The sequence below is a fragment of the Phascolarctos cinereus genome, unplaced genomic scaffold, assembly GCF_003287225.1.
Source record: "Phascolarctos cinereus isolate Bilbo 61053 unplaced genomic scaffold, phaCin_HiC Scaffold_4;HRSCAF=312, whole genome shotgun sequence".
Lineage (NCBI taxonomy): Eukaryota > Metazoa > Chordata > Mammalia > Diprotodontia > Phascolarctidae > Phascolarctos > Phascolarctos cinereus.
The window spans coordinates 274,746,486-274,758,937 of record NW_027555847.1 but is presented as its reverse complement, the minus strand read 5'-3'; positions in this window follow the sequence as shown (position 1 = coordinate 274,758,937).

Below are 12,452 nucleotides of genomic sequence, written 5' to 3'. Positions count from 1 at the left end.
ATGCATTTCCACATGAATTATGCCAAACATTTAAGGAATAATTAATTCCCATATGATATAAGCTATTTTTGAAAATAGGTGAAGAAGGAATTGTACAAAATTCTTTTTGTCACACAAATAATTTACTGATGCCTAAACTGGGAAGAGCCAAAATAGAGACAGAAAATTATAGACCAATTTCTCTAATGAATATTGATGCAAAATTTTTAAGTAAAATTTCACTTAGATTGTCAGGTTTCTTGACATACAATTGGGCAAAATAGTCCCTAATTACTTTTTTAAAATTTCCTCTTCATTGTGGTGAATTCACCCTTTTCATTTTTGACGCTAATAATTTGGTTTCCTTCTTTCTTTTCTTTAAACAAATTAAGTAAAAGCTTATTTATTTTATCAGTTTTCTCATAAAACCAGCTCTTAGTTTTCTTTATTAGAGCAATAGTTTGTTTGTTTGTTTGTTTTTACTTTCAATTCTATTGTTCTCTCCTTTGATTATCAAAATTTCTAATCTGGTATTTTTTTGGGGGGAGGGGTCTTTAGTTTGCTCCTTTTTAAAATTTTTTAGTTGCATGCCCAGTTCATTGATTTTCTCTTTCTCTATGTTATTCATGTAAGCATTTAGAGATCTAAAATTTCCCCTAAGAGCTGCTTTGACTATATCCCATAAGTTTTGGTATGTTGCCTCATTATTGATATTCTCTTTTATGAAATGATTGTTTCTACGATATGTTGTTTGACTCACTCACTGTATAGTATTAGATTATTTAGTTTCTATTTAATTTTTAGCCTATGATTTGGTGACTTTTTATTACACTTAATTTTTATGCATCATGATCTGAATATAATGCATTTAACATTTCTGACTTTCTGCATTTCATTGTAAAGTTTTTATGCCTTAATACATGTTCATTTTTTCTCTGCTAATCCTACTGAGAAAAAGGTATATTATTTTCTATCGCCATTCAATTTTCTCCAGAGGTCTGCCATATCTAACTTTTCTAGTATTCTATTCATATCCTTAACTTCTTTCTTTTTTTATTTTGTGGTTATATTTATCTAGTTCTGAGAGGGGGAGATTGAGTTCCTCCACTAATATAGTTGTGCTGTAGATTTCTTCCTGTAACTCACTCAACTTCCCTAAGAATTTGGATATTATACCACTTGGTGAATATATGTTTAATACTGATATTGCTTCATTGTCTATGGTAACTTTCAGCAATATGTAGTTTCCTTCATTATCTCTTTCAATTAGGTCTATTTTTGTTTTTGCTTTGTCTGAGATCAGAATTGCTACTCCTGCTTTTAAGCATTGCTGATGAAAAAAAAAATAAACCAACAACCCAGAAATGAAAAGAAAATTAAACATTCAAACACAAAGACTCAAGAGAAGCATAAACAGTTAAACTTGAATGAGTTATCATAAGGAACTCAATAAGATTTAACTGTTTCCATTCTTATATGGGAAGATTATATTTCTAACTTCTAAGAACTTTATAATCACTAGGGCAATTAAGGAATGTATATAGACAAAAGACATGGGAGTGAGTCGACTATGTTAGAATGACCTCCAAAAAATTAAGAGGTAAGAAAGAGGGATGCAGTAGGAGAAGGAAAATGGGAAAGGTAGAGCGGGAATTTTTTTCACATTAAAGAGGCACAGAGGGAAGGGTTTTTAAAATGGAAGGTGAAATGAAGGAGGTGGCAGGCAGTGTTTGAACCTAACTCCTTAGAATTGGTTCAAAGTGGATAGACTGACTACCTGTCTATCTGTCTGTCTATCTATCTATCTATCTATCTATCTATCTATCTATCTATCTATCTATCTATACATTTATGTGTCTGTCAGTTGTGTATAGAAGTGTAACTTACCCAATAAGTAAATAAGAAGGGAAAGGGATCAAATAAAGCGGGAAAAGGATGAAAGGGAGGACAGATTAAGGGAAGAAATAGAATCAAAATAGACTTTTGAGGAGGGACAGGACTAAAAGAGAGAAGAATAAACAAAAGAAAAGAGGATTGAGGGAAATACACAATTCATATTCATAAAAATAAGGAGGCAGTTGTGTGTGTGTATATATATGTTAGTACACATGTATGTATCTGTAAATGCATGCATATGTGTGTATACACACACACATACATATATATACATACATATGTATGTGTATATAAATGCATGGGTATATAGGCACACATTTGTGTGTGTGTGTGTGTGTGTGTGTGTGTGTGTGTGTGTGTATTCTTCTAATTCTGAAAGGTTGGTAACCACAATGTTAGATGTCTTTTCCTATCTTCCATGTCTAAAATTATATGACTACTTTTTTGGCTACAATTCACAAAGCCTGGCTATCCCAGAGAGACATATTACTTTAAGTACAGGTCTTCAATACATTTGGTGTAAATTTTTTATTTTACAGATACTGTCATCATCCATCCAACTTCACAGAAGTATTAGGTGGGCTAGCCAGTGTTACACACAAGATATCCTTTGACTTGAATTATTTAAGTGAAGATCATATGACTTCATATGTGGATTTATTTTGTATTCTGCAGCTTTCCTAAAGTTGTTAATTATTTCGACTAGTTTTGTAGTTGATTCTCTAGGATTCTCATCATATCATCTCCAAGGAGTGATAGCTTTGTTTCCTTCTTGCCTAATCTATTTCCTTCCATTTATTTTTTCTTCTCATTGCTATAGCCAGCATTTCTAGTAAAAATATTAAATAATAGTGGTGATAATGGACATACTTGCTTCACTACTAATCTTATGGGTAAGGATTTTAGCTCATCACATTACAGAGAATACTTGCTGATAGTTTTGCATAAAAATGATTTATAAGTTTAGGGAAAACTTCATTTACGATTATACTCTCTAGAGTTTTTAATATAAATGCCTGCTATGTTTTGTCAAAGCCTTTTTCTGCATCTATTGAAATAATCATATGATTTCTATTAATTTTATTATTGATATGGCCAATGATGCTAATAGTTTCCCTAATATTGAACCAGCCCTGTATTCCTGGTATAAAACTCAATTGGCAATAATGTATGATCCTTGTCATATATTGCTGTAATCTTGTTGGTAGTATTTTACTCAAAATCATTGCATCAATATTCATTAGGGAAATTGTTCTTTAGTTTTATTTCTCTTTTTTTTCACCCTTTTTGGGCTTGGTATCAGCAACATATTTGTGCCTTAAAAAGATTTTTGTAGGACTCCTTCTTTGACTGTTTTCCCAAATAGTTTATACAGTATTGGGGTTAATTATTATTTTAATGTTTGGCAGAATTTTCTTATGAATCCATCTGGTTGGCCATGGGGATGTGTTCTCAGGGAGTTCATTGATGGTTTGTTAAATTTCTTTATTTTTTCTAAAATGGGTTTATTTAAGTATTCCATTTCCTCTTCTACTAACATGAACAATTTATATTTTTTGTAAATATTTACCTATTTCACTTAGATTGCCAGATTTATTGGCATATAATTTGGCAAAATAGCTCTAAGAAATTATTTTAATTTCTTCTTCATTGTTGGTGAATTCATGTCTTTCACTTTTGATCCTGATAATTAGGGTTTTTTTTCCTTTTCCTTATTAAAGTTAAATTAACCAATCGTTATCTAAGTTCCCTCCCCCATAAAATGAAGTACTAAATTTATTTATTATTTCAATGGTTTCCTTATTTTCCATTTTATTAATCTCTTCTCAGCTTTTCTGGATTTCCAATTTGGTGTTTAATTGGTAGTTTAAAATTTGTTTTATTAATGTAAATTTTTAGAGACATAAATTTTCCCCTAAGTACTGTTTTGGCTGCATTCCACAAATTTTTGTATGTTGTTTAATTTTTGTCATTTTCTTTGAAGAAATTATTCATAGTTTCCATGATTTGTTCTTTGACCCACTCATTCTTTAGGATGAGATTATTTAGTGTCCAATTATTTTTAATCTAACAATGCCCTTTACTGAATGCAATTTTTTATATGTCATGTTCTGAAAAGGATGCATTTAACATTTCTGATTTTCTGCATTTTGTTGGGATGTTTTTATGACCTAATAAATGGTCATTTTTTTTTGTAGGTACCATGTACTTATTGAGGAAAAGTTATATTTTTTCTATTGCCCTTCATTTTTTCCAGAGTCTGTCATATTTATATCTTCACAAATTATATTCACCTCCTTAACTTCTTTCTTGTTTATTTTGCAGTAAGATTTATCTAGTTTTGAGAAAGTAAAGTTTAGGTCCCATACAAGTATAATTTTATTGTCTATTTCCTTCTGTAACTCATTTAACTTCTTAACAATTTGAATGCTATACTACTTGGTGCATATATGTTTAGTACTGCTGTTAATTCATTGTCTATGGTACCTTTAGGAAGACATAATTTCCTTCTTTATCTTTTTTCATTTGATCTATCTTTTGCTTTTGCTGTGTCTGAGATCATGATTGCTACTCCTGCTTATTTTTAAATTTCAGTTGAAGTATAGTGTTTTCTGCTCTAACCTCTTACCTTAAATCTGTGTATCTCTCTGCTTCAAATATTTTTGTTTGTTTGTTTTGTAAACAGCATATTGTGAAATTCTGTTTTTGAATCCATTCTGCTATCCACTTCCAATTTGTGGGTGAATTCATTCCATTCCATTACTCTTATGATAATGAACTCTATTTCCCTCCATCTTATTTTTCCCTTGTTTGTACTTCTCTTTCATTTGCCTTTCACCATGTCCCTCCTCACCAATCTTTTGCTTTTGACTACTGTTTCCCTTAAGCTGTCCTCCCTTCTATCAGCCCCACCCCACCTTCTCTTATCCCCATCCCTATTTGTTCCCTAATATGATAAGACTGATTCCATATCCTACTAATCTATATTTCTATATCTAATGTTCCCTCTTTGAGCCAATTCTGATGAAGTCAAGTTGAAGCATTGCCATTCCTCCATCATTGGCTCCATTGTAATAGCTCTTTCTCACCTTTTTATGTGATATAACTTGCCCCATTCTTATCTTCCCCTTCCTTCTTCTCCCAATGCAATCTTCTTTTTCAGTACTTAATTTTTTTTGGATATAATCCTATCAAAGTCATCTCACACCAACACTTTCTATCTATCTATCTACCTATCTATTCCCTCTAATTCCCATTACATTGATAAAGTTCTTAAGGTTTACAAATATCATCTTCCCATGTAGGAATAGAAACAGTTTAACATTATTGAATGTCTTTTTTTTCTAATTTCATTTTTTTTTACCTCTTTTATGTTTCCCTTGAGCCTTGTATTTGAAGACCTTTTTTTTTTTAATTTAGCTGTGGTCTTTTAATTAGAAATGCTTAAAAATCCTCTATTTCATTAAATACCCGTTTTCCCTCTGAGGAATTATACTCAGTTCTTCTGGGAATATGATTCTTGGGTGTAATCCCAATTTATTTACCTTCTGGAATATCATATTCAAACCCTCTGGTTCTTTAATGTAGAAGATGTTGAATTCTGTGTATTCTTGACTCTAACTCCACGATGTTTGACTTCTTTCTTTATTGCTGCATGCAGTACTTTTTCCTTGACCTGGGAACACTGGAGTTTGGCTATCATATTCTTGGAGTTTTCATTTTGGGATCTTTTTCAGGTGGTAACCAGTAGATTCTTTCCATTTCTACTTTTCCTTTGGTTCTAGGTTACCAGGGTAATTTTCATTGATAATTTCCTGAAAGATGATGTCTAGGCCTTTTTTGTTCAATCATAGCTTTCAGGGGAGTTGGAGTCAAGATGGCAGAGTAAAAAAAAGAGTGACTCACCTGAGCTCTCCCCTTAACCCTTCCAAATACTTTGAAATAATTACTGTAAACAAATTCTAGAGTGGCATAACACACAAAAATATGGAAGAAACAGTTTTCTAGCCCAAGACAACTTAGAAGATTGGCATGATAGGACTGTTGCACCAGGGTGAGAGAGTAGGATAGAAAAGTGTAAGTTGTACCAGCACAGAATGGACCACTGCAAACCAGGGGCAGGTTTGTGTGTGTTTGAATTAATGGCAGAAGTGGCAGTTTCCAAGACCTCTCAGCCCACAGACAACTGATAAATTCAGCAAGAAAGGTCTGTCACACCAGAGTGAGAGTGGAGCAGACTCCAACCAGAGCCATGTCAGCACCACTCCAGTGCCAGCAAACCAGAAGTAGGCCTTGGGAGCCACTGACTTAGCCATGGCAGCAGCAGCTTGCAGAGCTCACAGCCCACAAGACTATAAAGGAGTTGAACAACTGGTCAGAAGAAGATTACAGGGGTCTCTTTGCTAGCACTGAGGGCAGGACTTTATTACTTTGCCCACACTCAGACCTGGTTCTCAGTGCTGCATAGCAGTCATAGGATGAGAAGGAGCACCAATACATCAGAGCTTGTGGTGACAATGGAGTGCAGGCCCTCCTCACAGTTCCAGGGTAGAAAAAGAGTGTTAGTTGTTACAGAGCAGAGCACAGGCCAGGAGAGTAGTAAACACTTCTCCTTATATCATACCACCTTAGAAAAACTTAAAACTTGCAAATCACAAGATACATCTCTAAAAATAGCTATAAAAAAACACCCTGAAGCTTGGAACACTGTGCCCCCATCCTGGAAGCAAAGTTGTACTTTAACAAACAGTTAAAAGTCAACTAATAGGCTGGGAAAATGAGCAAAGAATGGAAAATAATTTTGATCAAAGAAAGTTATTATTGTAACAAGGAAGATAAAAACACACACTAAGAAGAAAATAGCAAAGTCAAAGGTCTTACATCCAAAGCCTCCAAGAAAAATATGAATTGGTCTTAGGCCATGGAAGAGCTCAAAAAGTATTTTGAGGTAGAGGAAAAATTTGGAAGAGAAATGAGAGAGATGTAAGATAATCATGAAAGATGAGTCAACAACTTGATAAAGAAGACACAAAAATTCCTGAAGAAAATAACACCTTAAAAAATAGATTAGGCTAAATGGTAGAAGAGGTCCAAAAAGCCAATGAGGAAAAGAATCCTTTAAAAAGCAGAATTGGCCACATGGGGGAAAAAAAAGAGGCACAAAAATTCACTGAAGAGAAGAACTTCTTAAAAAGTAAAACTGGCCAAATGGAAAAGGAGATACAAAAACTAACTGAAGACAACAATTTCTTACAAATTAGAATTGAGCAAATAGAAGATAATGACTTTATGAGAAATCAAGAAGCAATAAAAGAAAATGAAAGAATGCAAAAAATAGATGACAATGTGAAATATCTCATGGGAAAAAACAACTGACCTGGAAAATAGATCCAGGAGAGATTTTTAAAAAGTATTGGACTATCTGATTTAGCTCTTCCAGGAATTCTTTGTGGGCCTGACACAAATTAACCTTTTCCTTTGGGGCTTTACATTTAGCCATTTTCACAATACTGTCCTCTTTTAAACTTATGCCTTGATTCTCCCTGTCCCCATAGTAAGTTTCTTTTCTCATTTTTTTTCCTGCCTATTTTGTGTCTTTGTGCTTTTATGAAAGATTTGAGCTCTGCTCCTACGTTGTCCCAAAGTTCATATGCTGCAGCCTGGGGCTTTGTTGCTTACTTTCACTGGGCCTCAGCGTCTAGCTGCTGGCTTACACAAGAAGGGCAGGGGCCTTCCTTCTGGCTTATACAGGGACCAAGGCCTCACTGAATCTTCCTATGGAGGTGATGTCTCCTTGCAGCTTGCTCTAGTTGGGGAGAGGGGACTCTAATGGCTTGCTCTGGGGACAGAGTCTCACTATTGGCTATGTTACAATATTAGGAACATTGCTATTGTTTAGCAATTAGAATTGAACCTTGCTATACAACTGGTTTAGAACTGCTGGTTTGTCTCTGGGGATGCTGGCTTGTGTGTGTGTGAGGCCTTACTAGTGACTTTCCATGGGTGTCTGAGCCTAGCAACAGGTTTCCTACTGTGCAGCTTGCTGACACTGATACTGCTGCTTGTTTACTGGACTCCTCTCCCACCCCAGAGAGACAGACCTTTCTGGTACTGAGCTGGTAAGTTGCTTCCCCAATAATAATTAGTTCTGAGACATTTTTCAAGGTTGTTTTGAATGGAATTTGGGAGTTTTCCAGGGAGCTCCTTCCTCAATCTGCAATCTTGGCATCTGAAGACTTCTCACATATTTTTAAAGGTATACAAGGGGCTCTGGTTTGCCTTTTCCTTAAAGTTATAGACAGGGAACTGAAAATCAGCTAGGAAAGTAAAAGTTACCAGCCTGGAATTTTCCAAGTATGTTTTCATGGGAGATTCCATATGTAAGAGAAATAAAGTTGAAATATGGAAGAGAAGGGATTTCTTTGAAATCATGCATTTCCTTTCTACAGCAACACAATATTCTACCACATTCATATCTCAAAATTTGTTCAGCCATTCCTTAATTAATAGACAATTTTTATTATCCAAGTTTGGTTTTTTTGCCACCTCAATTAAATAATTTTTACACTATAAATATCACTGAAAAGAAAACTAAATTCAAAAAGAGTGGCAATAAATATTACTGTTTATAAAGGACCTTTTCTTCTTTCTTTGATTACTTTCCCTGCTGTTATGTCATTCCAAAATACCACAGGGCTGATCTCAAGATTAATGTATCAAAAATATTGAGCGACTTCTCCTCCTTAAAATTTTCAAGCTTTAATTACCAATGCTAACACCAAAGTATCATCTCCATCTCTCCCATTTCTGTCTCTCTTTTTTTCTGCATCTCTGTCTATCAATCTCTCTCTCTCTCTCTCTCTCTCTCTCTCTCTCTCTCTCTCTTCTCTCTTTCTTTCTCCATCTCTCATCTCTCTCTGCCTTTGTCTTTGTCACACATCACACACACACACAAGCATTTGAATCCACTACAACAAACGTTCCTTAAGTGCATCCTATGTGTTTGGGGATGGAGTAAAGCAGGACAAAACCATTATGTTTTGTTCTGCAGAAACAAAGATTAAAAAAACAAACCTCTAGTATTTCATCTTATACTTTGTAAATTTGGAGGAAAACATAAAAATCAATGGGAAGGGGATCCTGGGGAACAAATCACATTAAGTACTGTTAATACAGGTGTTCACTGATCCTACAATTCTCTTTAGAAATTAAGAGTAGGAAGGGCAACTAGATAGCACGATGGATAGACTACCAGCCCTTGAACTTGAGTTCAAATCTAACCTAACAAACTTATTATCTGTGTGATTCTGGGCAGGTCACCTTGCCCCAATCCCTTCCCTTAAAAAGAAAAAAAAAGGAAATTAAGATTAGGGAAAAAAAACTGATCTGCTCTTACCTGTTGCTCCAGGTCATTACTTACATAACTTTCCATGTATTCCCAAAGAGGTCAAAGGTAAAAATAAACATCAAACATATCCTCTAAATATTCATCGCAACATTTTTGGTGTTAGTAAAGAATTGAAAAAATAAGTGTTTGATCAATAATTAGGAAAGGCCTGGGGGAAAATTCTCCCTGTCTCAGAAAGGAGTTGAGAGATTATAAGAACAAAATATTTTATATATTGCTACACAGTTTGTCTAATGGATGTTTGCTGCTTAATTATTTTTATTTGTTATAAGAAGTTCAATTTGGAGTGCAAAAAGAGTAAAGTTCCAGAAATAATTATGACATAAAACCAAAAATCCTAAATTAAAATTTTAAAAAGTGACATTAGACATATGTCAAATGATAAAGTAATACATATAGCTATAACATATTTTTTACATCACATGAACTGGTTCTTGCAGACAAAAAAAAATTACTGAGGTTAGGGCCATTATCACTTATACCTGTACACCTTTCATTGAAATGAAAATTATTTGACCTTCAATGAAACAATGTTGTGAGATAACTTATGATTTGGTCCTTACTGCATCTAGGAGAAAGAAAAGTATTTAAAAGTAATTTTGTTTTAGTTCTATTGCTCACAATAGCAAATACCTTCTTTAATTAGTAAATGTAAAATGATTTTTTTTCCAGAGGCCTTATCTTTTAGTTATGTTATCCCATCTATGCATGTACTGAAAAGAAATAAAATATGTATAATGCTAATTAATTTTGTACCTCACTAGAGCTGTTAAGCCAGGTATTCAAATCTTTTTTTTCCAATTCAAAAGCAATCTGAAGCTTAAAGTTATTATTGCTAATGAGTAATTTAATTTACTTTAATTTAATTAAACTATATTTAATTCAGTTACACGAAAGCCTTCTAAAATCTTTGAAATTACATATGATAATAATATCCATGGATTTAAGGAAAAAATATTGTGTTGCAAATATAGTTCATTATCTTATAGAATCACTGAGGGATGATGATTCCTTGGATTCTGAATCAGTTTCTTTGAAAAATGATGATTAAAAACAAACCATTGAACAAACAGTGAAGGGTAAAATTTGCATATAAAATATAATTTCAAATTGAACAAGGAAACCTGGATAACACTTAAAGCTTACTCCAACAACAATATCATTAGAGCATAAAAGAAGCAATTTTCCAAAAGAATAAATTAAAAGCTAGAAATATCCAAAACAAAATGCAAAGTCAATGTGCTTATTCTTCTTTCTGAATTCTTCATGAATTATGCATGACTGAAACAACATCATGTGAAAGTTTTTATTAAGTTCCTTTACACATACTTTTTAGGAACTCACATTGTTATTGAAGCTTATCCATGTGCATGTATACATGTGTGGTAATAGCTTTTCATGCTTAACTGAAGCCTATATGTTGCATGGATGCCTCCAGAAGAAAGGAAACCTTTTCCATTTCTGAGAATTATTATAAGATTCAGATGTATTGGCAAAGACAGAATTTCTATGTAGTCTACCCTAGCTATTGTACTAATTATTGCACTCCAAGTACAAAAGATCTTTTAAACCCTTATCAATTATCTCTTCTTCAAATTATTTTTTCTTTAGAGTTTTTTGTTATCATATATGTCCTTGACATGGCTAAGCTATGTGATTATTGACAGGTCACTTAGCCTTACAATTCCCCTTCCAGAATGTTAGGAGATATGGTACAGAAAAGAGGCTCATCTCTACTAGTTGAAGGAGTTTCAAAAATGGGAGGAGCTCCTTACACTAATGAAGTCAGTGGTCCACACGAGCAGGCATATTTACCACATTTCAATTACATTTTGACCAGTTTTCCTACATTTTTTTCCTCTTATGTGTCTTCCTCTCATATACAATATAACATACTGCATATATATTGTATTATAATGTATACTTATTTCTATTTTACTTGGCTTTATCATTTTATTATTTTAATTCTTTCTTTCTTTTGTCATTTGTTACATTTATTTTCAGTTGTCTTATTCCATTTCTTCTTTTTCATTCTTATCTTTCTCTCTACAACTCTTCTATCTTATAAACTTTCCTATATAACAAAAATAGATCTTTTATGTAGTTACTGAGTTCATTGTATAATGCTGAAAGAAGTTATTCTTAAATAAAAGCAAGAAAAGGAAAATCATGACCCTGTGGTATCTTTGAAGTATAAAGAACTGGAATTTAGGAAGATCATGAAAGGGAGAAGCACAATAGCAGAGGATGAGTTGATTAATACATGAAGATTCAGAAGATACAAGGTGAAGGTAGGACAATTCTGGACAATGTTTCAAAGGTAATGATAAGTAGATAAGGGAAATAAATGTACATGGGAGGGGTAAGAGAGATGGGGTAAGAGAAAAGGTCAAAATGAAGAATGATTTCAAAATTTCTAGCCACGGGAGCAAAAGTAATGACCGAGTAATGGAGAAAGCTAGCAACAAGAAGATAGCCTTTAGGGGTCTAAAGCCAAATTTAATTTGGGAATTGGGGAGAAAAATAAAAGTTTAACAAACTGAGAATGTTAGCAAAGAAATAGGTGGGTTGTTTTCTGACTTTGAGAGGCGTTATTTTGATGAGGATTGTACGTTAAGGGTAAGATCTTTTACCTACATATGTAACATGAATATGAAGGTCTCTTATGGTAGTTGGAAATATAATTTTAAAAAAAATTACTCAGCCCTTTGCATTATGCAGGGAATATGTGCTATGTCCAGGATCTCACTCTGATAGTTGCAGTTATGGGATTATTACCTATTTACAGGAGACATTCTCTGATGACAGAAAGTGAAATGAATTTATCCTCAGATGAAAGAAAACAAACAGACAAACACACACACATACATATGCACAATGAGACTAACATACACAAAAAGAGACTCTGGATCCCACACCCAAAAAAATCTCCAGACAGATCACTGGAAGGCATAATAGTAATAGTAATAGACTGCATTCCTCACAATCATGTGAGATAATTATTAGAAAGATTTGTTTTTGGTTAAAAATGAAGCTTAAAGAGTTCAATTCATTTATCCACAGTCACAATTTCAAACCAGCACTCAAATCCAAATAGCATACTCAAAAATTCGGGGTTCTTTCCAGCATCCCACATCTACCATTCTAATTGTAGTCAGATTATAGAATA